This window comes from Anthonomus grandis, chromosome 3 (genome assembly GCF_022605725.1).
Source record: "Anthonomus grandis grandis chromosome 3, icAntGran1.3, whole genome shotgun sequence".
NCBI classification, from domain to species: domain Eukaryota; kingdom Metazoa; phylum Arthropoda; class Insecta; order Coleoptera; family Curculionidae; genus Anthonomus; species Anthonomus grandis.
This window is the reverse complement of record NC_065548.1, coordinates 32,018,421-32,035,912: the sequence shown is the minus strand read 5'-3', so window position 1 is coordinate 32,035,912 and position 17,492 is coordinate 32,018,421.

Genomic DNA, 17,492 nt, shown 5'->3' with positions numbered 1-17,492 from the left:
TTTTAATAAAACTAAGAACATTATAGATTTTGCTTTTTTTTAGTTTTATTTGGTAAATTTGAAGAAACTTAAGTTTAACTTAAACTTAGTTAATTTGAATGATAGGAATAATTTACAGAATTTATTTTATTGAATTGATCGAGACAATAATACAGCTTATTTTAAAATTCCTGTCAAGGGTTTGTTCGCTAATATATTAATATTTATGAACAATTCTGTCTTCTAATACATCAAAATTTTCAGATGTGGTTTTATAAACTATGCTATTTAAATACACCAACGTAACAAAGTATAATTGAGGTAAGATTGTAGAATTTTATTAAATTAAAACATGTTTTTTTTTGCAAGGTGTCCAAATCCGGAAGACTGTTCATATATTCTAGGAAACGTATTCTCTATGTAAAGGTTGGGAAATTAAAGATTACACATTATCCTTGTACCCTGCACTATCGAATTTTTAAATGCTTTTATTTCTTTCTTAACTTATTATTGATGCTTATACTGTTTCCGAGAGAGTTCAGATGATTAAATAGTTTGTATAATGTAAAACTCAGTATATTGTAGTTTGTTTTCAATTACATTTGGAAAAAGGCCAGTTCCTTTGACAAAATAATTTTAAACATAGTTTTACATTTTACACATTTTTTGTTTTTAACATTGTCATAAATGATGCACTACAGGGCAAAAACTTTTTATCGAAAATGTCCAGGAGCATAAACGACTATATGGAATGGTTTGTAGTGCCCTAGATTCAATACGATCAAGTACATATGTTAAAGAGCAAACATGTATCGATCATAAAACTGTTATTATTATTTGAAAAAAGCATGATACAAATACTTCAAATATTCCAAAACTCAGGAGATCTTTCCTGAAGACCAGTGGCGAAGAATGGAATATTATGAAACCATGGTAAAAATAATTTTTTTTACAAAATATTACATTTTCAAATAAATCTTGTTTTCCATTACATGGAAGACACAATCCTTCCCTTGTCCGATATTGGTCTTAGGAAAATGAGCATAGAAGTTTTTAATTTTGTTTTCAGTATATACTCAAAAAATTGAGTGCTTGGGCTGGTATTTTGAGCGACCATATTATAGGGCTATTTTTATTAATAGTTCATTAAGCGCCCAAAAATACCTTGAATTGCTGCAAAACCAAGTTATTCCTGCTATTCAAATTCTTCATTTAGACATGTGATCGATATATTTTCAACAAGACGGCTGCTCATAATGCGGTTATAGTAAAAGAATTTTTAACAAATACTTTTCCTAATCGTATTATTAGTGGGATTAGTGCTAAAAGGCCTCCTAGATCTCTAGATTTGTCCCCAAATAACTTTTAATCATCTTGAGGAGACAATTTGCAAACACGAATTTGGTAGGTTAACAAATTTAGAGAAGTTGCGAAAGAAAATTTTTGAATGTGCCTATTTTATTTCATAACGCTCTTTGGGAAGTACAAAGTGGCTTTTATGATAGAATAACTTCTTAATTAATCAAAGAAGGAGGTTTGTTTAAGCCTTTTATTTAAAAAATTAATTTTTGCTAAGTTTATTTACAAAAAAAAAGTTCTGTCTCTTATTAGAGTATATATTTAATTTTTATTAGAATAAAGCTTTAATTTACATTAGCCAACATCCAAAATAATATATATTCTGAGATTCTATTCTATGTGGTGTGAACTGATGTATGTAAAGCCTGCATCAGAACAAATATTTCAGAATTTTCTGAACTTTCGTGTAATATTTTGCGAAATATTGTTGCAAATAATACGGTTATTACCATACCATCAAGATCAACAATATTCAATGCCTAATTTAAATGATAGAGATGAGAACAATAGAATCTTTACTAAGTACAGTTTTACTCAAATTAATTCAAAATGAAAGTAGATATGATCAAGACGTGCAGTGTATTGAGTTTCCTTTCAGAGGCAAGTGCAATTGGTAAGTCGGGAAATGAGCGGAGAAAATATCGTTTTATCTGACGTTTTTAAACCTATCAAAATAATAACAATAGACAAAGCTAATAAAATAAGAATTTTATACGATCACAATATATAAGCATAGTACATAGTGTTATTACCAAAAATTAAAAATTTAATGACATTTTAAAAGACCTCCATACAAATTTAATTTGATTCTATATATGATATTATGTGATATATACGATATATGATATGATAACTATATTAAATTTAATAAATTCAATGAATTCAATACATACAGCACTTTGATATTTTATTTGATTATTTAGAATTCTCCTTAAATAAATTAATATCAATAATGTCAAGAAAACTAAAATTTTTCTTGACATTGCTTTAGATTTCTCGCAAAATAGGGTTTTAATAAAGGCTAACTAAATAAAGCAATATTTTTAACAATGTTCAAAACTTTTACTATTTTAATAAATCTATATCGAGTTATTTTTTGATGTTTTAGCGTCACAATTAATGTAGGCCTTTTCATAAGAGATCGTTAAGGGGTAGAGATAACTTTTTTTATATACAACATCTCTTTCACCATAATAAAAATCTTTTCTATTCGTTGTCAATTAAGTTGTTACTAGAATTAGCTTGAGGAGACTTTTTCATAAAAGCATACTCTAAATTTGTGTATGTTATACAAGTAAACTTTCTTATAACAGAACCAACAATTTGATATTCTTTCTTGACAATTATGTTAAAATAGCTAATAAAGCTTGATTGGAAATGTCGGTTTTCTTTAGAAAAGTGATCTCACCTGTGATGTAGAATGACCTGAAAAAAAGTAAAAACCAAATAAGCAGAAACATGTGGCAAATACCACCCTTATTTTTTTTTCTTTTGGATTTGGAATATTTTATTAAACCCATCATTTTCGAAAATTAAAATATGGATAAATCCAATTATACAATATATGAATTTTACTAAAGAATTAAGAATCTGCAATTCTCTCCTTTTTTTTATTTTTAAATATAAAAATCGATACATATGAGTGTATTTAATTTAAGTATCAGTAATTTAAGTATAAAAAAGTACTAAAAGGGTTTTATTTTTTTTGTATTTCAGAATTAAAAAGATTTTCTGAATATCGGAAACAAAAAGAAAAAATTAGCAACTTTAACCGATACTGTATTTTACCGGTTCCGAGATAGCCATAGCGACACAGTAGCCGCCAGAGCTAATTTAATTTGGTCACATGTAAAAGAACCAGCTTGAATCTGTCAAAGATCCTACGCAATAATAAATAGTATGTGGCAAAATAGTTGTGATAGGCGAAAAGCAGGAGATTTGACAAGTATTGAAAATAAGTTATATCTGGCGGCGACTTTATCACTTTGTTGGGGCACTGCATATTTCCCACAAAGGAAATGTTTTTCGGTACACTCCGCATATAGGGATGCAGAAAAAGATAAGGGGGCGCTTGCCAAAGAATGTTCCTGCAAGTAGGGTTAAGACGAGAATAGCCTATGAAATTATTATTTTAATAAAACACATAGCTTATATGTTCCCCGATTCTTCTACAAAAAATTCTCCTAATAAAATATGCCAGTAGTTGTGTACGCACAACATATTTGCGGAAATAACAGCAAAAGCCTCTAAACTGGCGTGAGTTATATAGACAAAAACGCCCAGTATATACATTTACTCAACAAATGTTAGGATCATATATAACAAATATATATTTTTAAATTATATAGATTTCAGAAGATAATAAAAGATTTGATAAAGCTATAATTAATTTACAACAAAATCAGAAAAATATTATGATATAAAATATTATCAAAACATCTTACTGGGTATTTTAATAGTACTAAGTATTTCTATAATTGAATCTAATCAAAAACAACTTCAAAAAGGAATTGAATCTGTTTGGGAAATCAATAATACTTCAATAAGTGATACATTCGAATATCTAATGCTTAAAGGGTTGCCTTCACTAATTAATTTAGATTTAATCACACTCTTTGACAATTTAGAAGAAGCTATATTATTTGCCAAATTAAATTCACTTCATAATTCTATTATTTCAGTATTTGATTAACATGAAACTTTAAATTACTTGAAAACAATTTATGATGATAGTGCTATACCAAAATTTAAAAATATTTCTTCTTATTACCAATTTATTAATACTCAAGTTTTATTTTCAAGGAATAGGATAATATTTTCAATACAAATGCCTTTATTGAAACCTGAAGAATATACCTTTTATCATATTTATCCTCTTCTTAAAACCATAGCTTTATTATTCCTAAATACCCTTATGTGGCACAAACCAAAAGCCGTTTTCAATATGAAAAAGATAACTGTCCTGAAGTTAAAGGAACATACTATTATTAAGAAACTTTCTATAAGGAAGATGATTGCACCACTCAATTATTAAAAAAATTATCTGCAACATATTGTCAAATAACTAGCCTGCATCTTAGAGAACCTATAATAGAACAAGTTACTCAAGATGAAATCCTGATCATTCTAGAACAAGCAGTCCAAATCTTCATACAATGTGGCTTAGAAAAATATTTATTAATATATACACCAATTTTAATAACAATTCCACATCAGTGCGAAGTTTCCATCGGATCAAGAAAATTTATCAACGATATAAGAATAAACATTTATGTACTGTGAAGTATGTGGATGGCTTCTAAAGGCCTGATGATGCTCTAACTAGAGCAAAACACGTGTAGCCCGTTTAATTACATGTTGTGAGACCGTGACTTTGTGTTTTTTCTTTATTTTTCGTCAATTTCGATATAAAAATAAAACAAAGAAAATCGTTGGTTCTTCTAGAACTTAGAGTAAATTCTAATATTTTTCCACAACATTAACCAAAAATCAACATAAGTTCTATCGACTTTAATGAAGTGTACCGATTAAAGAATCTTGCTAGCCAATTAAATCCAATAAATGAAGTTTACCCAGATTATTTAACAAATTTCATGATAATTTTCATAATAACTATTATAATTTGCATTATTATCATGATTTTACTATTGTTTTACAAATTCAAGATGCCATCCTTATTAAAACTCCGAAGCAATAAGAAGATGACATCCATTGAAACCACCCCTTCTGAAGACTATACTGTAGGCTAAGTACATCATGTCACTCTGTATTTTTAATTATAATATTTTTTTTAAAATAAGAATTACACCACAAAATATATAATTCGTGTTTCATGGACATTCTTTGCCTCGAAAAACGTGTAAATGTCTGTAATTTTTTTGCCAGATTAATGTTGCCGAAGGCATTTAAGATTTTAGATGACGATATTAAAATATAATTATTGACCTTGAATGTAGTTTGTAAGTACTCTAAAACATTTACTAGATTTATTGAATAATTAGGCGGCAAATAAAAAAAATCCATCCGTTCAACTTATATTGGGCAAAAAATTAGCGTCTTACATTATGACATCACTCTTTTGAAATTATATTTTTAACCAAAAAACTCTTAGTTATATTAAAACGATTTTTAATCATTTATTTACTTAATATTTCATATGGTATACTCACAATACGTCTTAATGGGTTTGACCTTACATAGGCGTTGATTGATGGCTTTCGGAATTTACGCAACGATCTTTTTACTCTATTTAAGTGAGTTTTTTCTCACGTGTATGTAAATAGATGTTATCTTGTTGCAGATTATTTTTTTTTTATTTTTTAAGTGTGATGATGCGTGTAGGCGGATCTTGCTAAATTATCAAATTGACTTTTTTTGAAGAACTTCTACTACCATCAATATAAAAAAAATGAAAAGAACTAAAATAGGAGTGATTAAGTCAAGCCTGCAATAATTATTTAAAATTAATAATGGCTAGAGGAAATAAAAATGCTAGTTATGTTTTTTTTTTATTAAAATGATTTTATTTAAAATCACTTCAAGTAAATTTCAACTTCAAATAAACAATACAATTGTTCAATAAATTGCAAAGAAAACTTTTAATTAATTTAAATATAAAAAAATATGAGAATATATTTATGAAGGTAGCTAAAAAAGAAATAAGATTATAAAACAAAATATATTATACATACATATATATACAGGGTGTTCATTTAAAAACTTCCCACCACGGATTTATCAAAAACCACTGTTTAAAAAACAAACGCCGAAATACGTCAAAAGGTTTGTCAAGGGGGACAACTTTCTAACCTAAAATTACTTCACCTTCTTTCACCCATTGCCTCCCAGGGTCATACCCTTAAAAATTTTAAATGGCAAGGGGTATTTAGGTCTTTTATTTTGACGTTTGATTTTTTTTAAATCGGTCGATTCGTTTTCGAGAAAATTATAAAAATCTTTGTTTATCTTAATTTGTTCAGATAGAAAACAAAAACATGAAAATATCAGTTTTTATTTCAATAAGTGTTCAAAATGTTGCCCGTTTTTGGCCAAACAATGATATAGGCGATGTTCAAATTCCTGACGGACATTTTCAAAAACATGTTGTGGGATATCATGGCAGCTGTCGATGATGCGTTGACGAAGTTCATCCAAACTTTCAGGTTGGGGAGTAAACACAATAGACTTCAAATGACCCCAGAGATAAAAGTCTAACGGCATTATATCAGGAGATCTAGCAGGCCATTCTACCCAATGGATAGACCCCTTCGCCCTATCCATTAATCTGGAAACTCGTCGTCTAGCCATTGCCGAACGGGAAGAACATGGTGAGGAGGAGCGCCGTCTTGCTGCAAATATATTTCAGCCTCATCAAGTATAGGGTTTCCATCATCATCGATTTGGTTTTTAATGGATTTAGTGATAAGCGGATTGATGGTATTTTCCAACATATCCAAATAAATGTCTCCATTTAAATTTCCGTTATAAATAATGGCCCAATCACTTTATTTCATAAAATGCCTGCTCATACATTAATTTTTTGAGGGTACTGGGTATGCACTTCGACAAATGCATGAGGATTTTCATTGCTCCAATATCTACAGTTATGCTTATTAACAAATCCATTTAGATAAAATGTGCATTCATCGCTGAAGCAGATATTCTTTACATGAATAGTATTATCATTAATCACTTCAGTCATTTTTTCACAAAACTCAACTCGCCTATCGAAATCGTCTTCGGTGAACTCTTGCGATATTTTCATTTTGAATGGATGAAATTCATGAACTTTGGTAACTGTGTGAAGAGAGCCTAATGAAATACCAGTGGCAGCAAAAATTTTGCGTAATGAAGTATTAGGATTTATTCCAAAATGACTCAAAACTTCAACTTAAGCGGCTTCATCCAAAATTCGCCGATAATCACGTTTTTTATTTGCAACAGATCCAGTTTCAGTAAACTTAGTAAGAAGGTCCAAAACATACCTATGCGAAGTTATCTTCTCCGGATGTCTGGCGTTAAATGTGACGGCAGTTTGCCGAGCACATTGATTTTTGGCATCATAAATTAGAATAATTTCCACTCTTTCGGCTAGTGTGTAAACCATTTTGGAAGTAAAATCTTCAATTCAACAAATAAATTTTCACTATTCCAAGACTGTCACAAATGTAACTGACGGCAAAATAAATTCTTTATTTTCCTTAGCAACTATAAATAACTAAGCAGGTATAACAATAAATACAGTTCGCCCAGGATATCTGTGTTGATGAAAAGAATGCGGAAAAAATTCAGGTTGTTATTTAGTTTTTTCCACGTCTAATCTTCGGAATTGCTGTTTATGTTGGTAGTTTCCGTTTTAAATTATAAACGAATTGTAGCTTTGGCAAACCCTAACGGGCAACATTTTGAACACTTATTGAAATAGAAACTGATATTTTCATGTTTTTGTTTTCTATCTGAACAAATTAAGATAAACAGATTTTTTTAAATTTTCTCGAAAACGAATCGACTGATTTAAAAAAATCAAACGTCAAAATAAAAGACTTCAAACGTTGATTGAGAATATGGGAAGACGCGCAAGCCCTATACTAAGAATCGTGCCACCTTATTTTTCCGTCCCCTTACGTCTCATCCACTGGCTTGTGGTGCCATCTTGCAGCGCGCCTTAAAATCGGTCGCGTCGCTTTTTATATTCTACCGTTTACCAGAAATTTATTTTGTAACTGAAGAGTTTTCGCGATGGTCTATTCTGATATGTATTTATAGTTATAATAAAAACGTAATAGTATTAATATAATGAATATAAATACTTATAACAATCAAATTTATAATACAGATGTACTCTGATTTAAAATAGAAAAACAAAATTATACCTAATAATTAAAACACCAATAGCATTTTGAAGCAACGCATATTTTTATTCACATAAAGATATTAACATCAGAAAGACATTTTACTCTAATTACTTAAACATAAATGTTATTGAAAAAAGTTTTTAACAAAAACGTAAAAGTATTTTAACGTTTTTGTTGCAATTATATTGCAAATTAGAAATAGAGATCTAAAGGAAATGTAATATTATTACCCTTTATTCTGTATTTAATTTAAATGATAAAAATAAAATTTGAATCTTCAAAAGAACCTTGTGAGTTCAGTTAAAAAAATCAAATTATAGGTTTGATAAAATTATAATTTTTCTGTGTATTTTTTTTGAAAAAATCTTTAATATCATTTGCATTAGATTTACATTTCTCAGACTCCCATTTTTTTTTATATATTTGCATTATTTTTATTAAAAGTTTAATGAGTTTTTCAATATGTTCTGGACCTAAGCTAAAAACGTTATTATACATCTGGTTTAACAACAATTTATAAAGAAATTTAAATATATTATTATATAATTTCAAGCTTTCAAAATGCGACCTAAATTTTCTCATTAATATATGCGTTAATTTTAAAAATTCATTTGATGGAATTCTTAAATTATAAACGTAGTTAAGTCCGGCATAATCTTTATTAACCAAAATATTTCTTTTTCATCGTTAAGGTTAGATTCCTGTATCAAAAATTCCCCATTTTTTTCACATTTTTTTTCTATAATTTTATGTGAAAGATTTCCAGCTAAATTTGCTCTAATGTATATGTAATACATTAGAGCAAATTTCTAAGGTCACCTCTTTAGTACTTGTACTTTCTAAGCTGTAAGTAGGCATTAGGTCATGTGATCCTGCATCTGACATGACTAAAATTGTATCAGACTCTGCATCTGATGACTGAAATTTGACCTCACTTAAGTCTGTAGATGAATTTTCAATTGAAAAATCTGTTTTATCTGGGCCCAGTCATCCAAGACTAGTAGTTCTCATGTTCTCATGTCTGTAGTCCTCACAGTTACCAGTTTTAAATGCGTTTTGCCAACTTATATTAATATTAGACTGCAAAGAAACTCTAAATTGTTGTGCATGTTGTTGTTGGATTATATCCACACCTACTCCTAGCAACGGAAAAAAAATTTCCAGAGGATCTTGATTAAGATGAGCAGTTGTTAGATATTTACAACTATAAGTTTCCACAAGATGCTTCCATAGACCCAATATCGATGTCAGTGTCCAGATAAATCCATTTAAATAATAAATATTATTCCTTTTTTTCCATCCTCTTCAAACACTTCGATCGTCTTAAAATAATCCAGTCCATGTTTTAAATTATTTAATGAAATAGGTTTTTCATTCGATAGAGGACGCTTATTTGGATTTGCATTAAATAAAATTTTACTATTTAACGCATCGAAAATGCTATTAATATTTTCTAAAAAATCTGCGGTATGTCGCGCAGTAATACTATCAAAAGTATTTAATTGGGCTGCTGACCTTATAGCTGCAGCAATGGAATGGAAAAAAATTTGAACAGCATATTTTACTATCATTTTTTGAAATTTAATATAGTCTAATTTAGCTTTTAATACAATTTCATCAAATAATACGTATGTTTTACTCATTGTTTTTACTTTTATAAAAAGTTTTTTTGTTAGTGCATTCTCGAGACCTGCTTTTAATTTATTTAATTTCAACAATGACTGAATGGTGCACACTGACGGAAGGGAAAACAGTAAATTATTCCTTAAAACTTTATAGCGGCTAGGAGATTTATAATAAATGGAAAGAGCTAAATGTTTTTCAATTATTTTCCACAAGTTCCTTTTTCGTGTTGGTAGCTGCATATTAATAAACGTTTTTAAACTAGGACTTTTATTTTTAAATATATTATCTAAAAGACTTTTATCTATGATTTTTTTCGAAAATTTTGCATCTTTTTAGCCTTAATTTATTTTTTTTATATCTAATATTAAATTAATTTTAACGCAGATTATTTTTAATAAACGATATGGTTGTTGACGGGGTTGTTATTTTACTCAATACTTCTCTTTCTTGTCTTGTTGGACTTCTTATTTCACATTTTCTTTTCTTTACGGATTCACTGCATAACCGCTTAAGACTATAATTGAATAAATTTATATAGTCATTCTTATCATTGGCATCATCGTCGACTACTGGGCTTCTCTTTCTGAAATATGTCTTGATATCGTATGCTAAAAAACAAAACACATATTAATTTGTGATTTTATTTCATAAAAACTTTCCTGCTTATTTAAATAATTTTTTGTCATTCACTTTAAAAATAGTGATTTATTACAAGATGCATTGTGTGCTAAATATTCTCTTCACACAAAATTGACGAAAAAACAAAGAAAAACACAAAGTCACGGTCTCACAACATGTAATTAAACGGGCTATACGTGTTTCGCTCTAGTTAGAGCATCAGGCCCAAAATAAAAATAGTACTTAAACAAAACTAAAAACTTACATAAAACAATAAAAAAACCTTTAGAAGCCATCCACACACTTCACAGTACATAAATAAACAATAATTTTAAGGTTATAATTGTACAAAGCAAAAAATAAAAAATTAAAAAGTGGAACGCAACAACATAGACTCAACGAGAATCGAACCCGGTACAACAAGGTTATAAGTACAACCTATCGGCTATACGGACCTAATGCTAAAACAACTTAACACGTTAGCCAATGTAAATTGAAGAAAGTGACTACACTACAAGAAAAATGTTAAACGATACTTAGCTAAATTAAATTGTTAAAAATTAAATTAGGTTCAAAAGTAAACACGTCATTCACACACACGAGAACAGGACTCTTTTTAGCTTTTGTAATTTCCATTTTCTCCAAAAGGTCAAGCTTCTTACCTTTAGGGCATTCATGAAGCATTTCAGCTCCCACCCCCGGAGAAAAATTATGAGTAGAGGCCAGCAAATGATTCACAAACGCTGATTTGGTATCACTGACATTGGTATATTTAAATTTTTCAAAAAGCGCTACGTGTTCTTTAATGCGTGTAGAGATTTTTCTTCCGGACTGGCCAATGTATACTGCGTTACAATCATCACATTTTAAAGAGTAAACTCCCGATTTAGAAAGGATGCCTGCCTTGTCCACTCTACTGACCAATTGGTTCTTTAAATTATTGACTGTCTTAAACGCGATTTTTACATTTAGGGATTTAAAGAGTCTTACTAAATTTACGGAGATTAAACAATCTATAGAAAAATGAATTAAAGGAGGCAAATTTATATGAGTAGGGAGAATTTGAAGAGTACTGAATTACATTATCGGTAGTAGTGGGCTTACGATATATTTCAAAAATAAGTTTATTGTTGCATTTCTTATTTAGAAGGTCAAGAAAAGACGAACAACCATCTTTTTCTTCTTCGATTGTGAATAAAATGTTAGAGTGTAAGGAATTTACGAAACTAAGAAAATTTGGTAGGTCTTCCTCCCTGCCATTCCAGATTATAAAAATGTCATCCACATACCTCTTATATATCGTGAGGCAATCTCTAAACCTACCCTCAACTATTTATCTTTCTAGATGACTCATGAAAATCTCGCTTAGCAGAGGGGAAAGACAAGAACCCATAGCCAAACCTGAGACCTGCCTGAAAATTTTATTGTGAAACTGGAAAAAATTTTGGTTGATCACTATATCGAGTAAGTCTAAAAAACCCTCAATGACTATACGACTAAGAGATGTTTTTAATATGAGAGTTCTCACTAACTCTAAACAATGTTTGGGAGGGATGCTGGGAAAAAGATTTTTTACATCTAAGGAAATAAGTTTAGGTCCATGAGGGATAATAAGATTTTTCAAACTGTTGGTTAGATCAGAATGGTTGGTTAGATTAGAACAGAATTCTTAGTCGAATAATATTTAAATTAATAGATGATAATATTTAAGTATAAGGAACAAAGATTAATGTCAGGTTTATACAAATTGCATTAATACATAGTGTAAACTTTATTTATAATGCTTACAGCTAATAATGCCTAAATCACTTCTCCTTTAGTGTTTTGATTTTCCAATAACAGAAAAATTGAACATAAAAATTATAAAAAAATTGGCTTTTACATTATGCACAAACATGTTTATTTAGTTACATTACCTTTATTTTATGAGTTAAAAATTATAAAATAAGAATAAGTTTTAATATAAACCCGGCATAAATATATTAAATAAAAAAAATATAACTTTTCATACCTTTCCATGTACAGCTGATTTTAAAAGTATTTTTCTTTTATTACCATTAACGATATATTTTTTATCAAAATGTTTCTCACAAACAACTCTATTTTTTAATAGCATTTCATCCATGAGGTATGTTTTAGTATTTCCAATATTTTCTAACAATTGATTAAGTATCACTGGTTTCAAAATTGGAAATAAAAAAAAACTTATTACATTGTTTTTATTTTTTCTTTTATGATTGCATCCACCATAAGCCCACTCACTTTACTTAAACTTACCATTGTCTTAATTTTAAATTCGAGACAAAAAATTAACCACGCAAAAACTCCTCGATAAGACACTCGGACCGCTCTTTGGTTAAAATGTGATAAACGGCTGGTAAAATTATTTTCAGGCACTCTAACCAGTGCGCCATCTCTCCGCTGGACACTTTTGCGGGCACGATTTAGTCCATATAGTTGCGTATCGTATCTTCCTATTATTCAATCAACGCTTCGAAAGACCTTTTAAACAAGCTATTACTCGATACCCCTTGCCATTTAAAATTTTTAAGGGGATGACCCTGGGGGGCAGAGGGTGAAAGGAGGTGAAGTAATTTTAGGTTAGAAAGTTGTCCCCCTTGACAAACCTTTTGACGTATTTCGGCGTTTTTTTTTTATACAGTGATTTTCGATAAATCCGTGGTGGGAAGATTTCAAATGAACACCCTGTATAATACATTCGCTATTATATTCAAATATTTATGTAATTAACGTACTGTTTAACAGTTTGTTGTATTTGCTGTTTAGTGTTTCACATTCATATTTTTAAATTAAATTTATTAAAATTTGATAGCAGGCCTTAAACAATTTACTTAAGCCATTTTACTTTCAGCTATCGTTTCTGTTCTTTGATCCAAGAAAATATTATTTGGTTTAGACCTAATGATCTATAGGTTTTTTATCGGAGAAAAACCAAAAGTTGCTTACGCTATTGTACAACAACAATAATAATAATAATAATAATAATAATAATAATAAAATAAAAATGATTTATTATAACAATTTTGCAAATACAAAACAAAAATATATAAATGAAACAAATGGCCTTTATAGTCAGCTCCTGAAAGGAGAGGCTGTTAAAGCCGTAGAAAAATTCTAAGCCGTACTTACAGTTACCTGACCTAAGCTTAGTAAAACCCAATATATTAATGAAAAGCTAGATGACTCGGTCCATTATGTTAAGCGGTACAGAGATCGTACATGATAAAACTGTTAAGCTCTGGTCAGAAAAAAAAATTTTATGTATATAATATCTAATTTTCTCTGTGCATATAAACGCCCATAAAACCTCACTCACTGAGAAGCTGCTGTCTTATCCTTTTTTTGAAACAGGATAAAGATGTGTTAAAATGAGTAACTTGAAATTTATTTACGGTTGACGCTATTTTATAAGAAAATTCTCTTTTAAAAAGTTCCTTATTGTGATTGGGGATCGTAAGGATGTGCTTTCGACGTATATTTATATTATGAACATCAGTTCTATAAACAATTTTCCTACTGAGATAGATAGGACACTGAAATTTAATGATGTTATAAAACAGACAAGCCGAGTGCAGTACATGCCTATTAAACATTGCAACCAGCTAAGTTCTTTAAGCTTATGTGATACATGTTGTCCACGTCTTATGCCACATATAAATGTGGTGTCTGCATATAACATGCAATAAACGTATGCATGAGTTTCGAACCTTTTACACTCTCCGGGTCTGTGTTGTATTCAGAAAAGGACCATAAAAACTATCCGCGAAGTTAAGGTCATTACCTCAGAGTACTTTCCATCAACTAATACTCTCTGCGTCCTGTTACTTAGAAAAGATTGAATCATAGATTGGGCATTAAACCGAAAACCAATATAAACCAAAATACTCAACAAAACATCATGATTTAACAAGTCAAAAGCTCGTGAAAAGTCTAAGTACTAGAACGCTTGCTTTGCTGTTATCCAATTCCCATTAATATGGTCTGTAATCTCAGCCAACGCAGTTGTACAACTTTGTCCACATCGAAATCCTGACTGCTTTTCTGGTAAAATATTATTACTTGAAATAAAGACAGAAATTTGCATTGCCATAACTTTCTCTAAAATTTTGGACATAGCTGGTAGGATAGAAATAAAAAACGTACGTAATTAAATGTCTTATATAAGGAATGATAATAGGGCAGTACAATATTAAAGTAGCACTGTTAATATCATCGCTTTTAGAAGCCTTAGATTTCGTCCCAAGCACAATATTGGAAATTGTATCCTCTGTTACCTCAGTGAAACAAAATTCCTGATTGACTTTTTTATTATTCTTGTAAAATTCTAAAAGATCTTTGTTAGGAGCAGAGTTTGAATTTGTTGTGCTAAAAAAATGTGAATTGATCTCATTAGGTTTGTTTTAAATGAGCCGGAAGTGAATTTATTTTTCTATTCACAACACACACATTTTTTTAAATTCAGACCACTTTTGTCTAGAGTTACAACTTTGGAATTTTATATTTAGGTATGCTTTTTTCCTGCGCGATATGCTGTTGTAAAAGTATTACGAAGGTGTTTGTAATATTTCCAATGTTGAAGCAAACGTGTAAGGCGAAATCTATTTAGTGCATATTTCTTAGTCTTTTTTATAATTTCAGTAAACCACGGACAGTATGGCTTAGAACCAACTTGTTTTATTATTTTAAGAGGTGCATCTTTATTAATTAAGGTAGTTAATTTAGCGGAAATAAAATTAACTTTTTCATCCACTATATTCAAAATATAATTAGCATTCCACTCAATTGCTTCCAAGTCCTGCTGAAATTGATTCATATTAATCCTTTTGAAATTTCTAAAAGTTACATTAATACTGTTTGATGGAACCAGATCCTAATCAAGCAATATACATGTTGTAAGATAATGATCAGAAATATTAATATCTTTCACCTTAACACTAATTCTAAGGTCATTATTAAAACAAATTACGTCGATTAAGCTCTCGCTATTTTGAGTCAATCTAGTTGGTTCAGAGATATACTGAGTAAGATTAAATGTTTCCAAGATGTTATTTAACGGCAGAGTATTAGTAGAGTATTCATTTAAAAAATTAATATTAAAATCACCCAGGCACAATAGTTTATTATAGGTTGTGTAAAAGTGCAACAAAGCATCTCCAAGCAGGATAAATTAATTACAATTAGTATTAGGAGGCCTATAAATTACACCCAATATAAGAGGAAAGCTGTTATCAATAAGCAGGCTAATCCATAGGTGTTCAATATATCCTAAACTCTCGCTTTTACATACCGAAAATTTAGGGTCATTTTTAATATAAATAGCAACTCCGCCTCCCCGTGTAGGTCTATCAAGTCTCAATAATTGATATCCCTCAATATAAACTACATTATCAAGAATATCACCAGACAGCCAGCTCTCAGTAACACCAAATAGATCATAACTATATTCATATATATGACGCTAAATCCCATCAAAGCAACCAAGCAACGACCTTACGTTTATATGACCAGCTTTCAACATCATGAAAATAATTAAATATAGTAATTAAATAAATAGAAGAAAAAAAAACCGAGATATAAACAGGTTTTAATTGTATGTAAACATGCATTGTACAAGAAATACCGGTGTTTGATCCAGGCCACATAGAAGATCCATATGACCCACATAAACAAATAGAGAAAATTAAGCCTAATTGAATTGTTTCTACCAAATTTCACTCAATTTAAATTCAAATTTAAATTATATAATATGGAAAAATTAAAATTAAACATATTTTTAAAATCAGATTATATTTTTTTAGATTATGCTTAATAACTTAATAACTTAATAACTAAATTTAAAATCTTGTATTCTGGATGAGAAAAGATTTTCATTAAATCATCATAAAACAAAATTTACTGATGCACTCTGTGACATATATGTTTTTAAATTTAGAATGCCAAATATAATGATAATCGTCATCCCTATTTTAAAATGAATTTTTTGAAATTCAAATTATATTATGACAATTTATTTTGAACTTCAACCTCATATAGAACATCGATATATTAATTATATATTATATTTTGTACTCAATTGTACCATTACTATTTCATCTTGCCATTCTATAATTCATATTAGTGCTTCAAAGATGATTTTTTAATATAAGCTATACCTTACTACAGTGCTATAAATGTTACTCAAAGTTTAAAAAAATTAATGTTTATATGAAGAATCTGGTCTCTTATCTAAAAAGCCGTTTTTTATTAAATTAATTTACAGTTCTGGAAAATTTTTTTAAAGCGACCAGGCACACCAGACACAAATACTGCAGTTGAGAGATTGCTGCTCGGCAAGACTTGTAGGTATTTTTTAGTTCTAGCAATAAAAGAGCAGAGCGCCTTCGATCAAGATTAGTGAATATTGGATTAAAAAGATTATCCAGAATGAGATGGACAGCCAGAGCTGAACGTGTAAAAGCTGTAAACACATCGTATGAACCGATTGTTAAAGTCCTTGATACATAGTCCTGATGACATAATCAGTAATCGTTTGAACGACCCTAAAACAAGGACTAAAGCATTGGGATTAAAAAAGCGTTTTAAATCATTCGATTTTCTTACTTGCCTTAGTTTGTTAAAAAATATTCTTTAGAAGATAAAAGTAATAACCTAAACTCTTGAAAAGAAAGAATTGAATATATTAAGAACTACTTGGTTCATCACAACTACATTAAAGGCCCTTCGAAAAGATCAGGATCAAATTAATAACTTAATAATAAGTATTAAAGTCTTATCTGAAAAATAGATATTGACAGCTATCAAGAATTTATAAAACACCACAGAAGGCGAGTTACTTCATTTGTTCGGTTTCTTTTGATATCAGGTATTTTTTAATAAAATGAAAAAATAATCAATTGCAGTTTAACACCTTTCTTTTTAACCTTCAAGAATTGACGTATTAAATAATAAGAATGACTCTCTTATGTCAAATGTATCTCTATGTCAAATGTATACAATACAATAAGACTAAGAGAAAAAATATATATTAAGAATTAT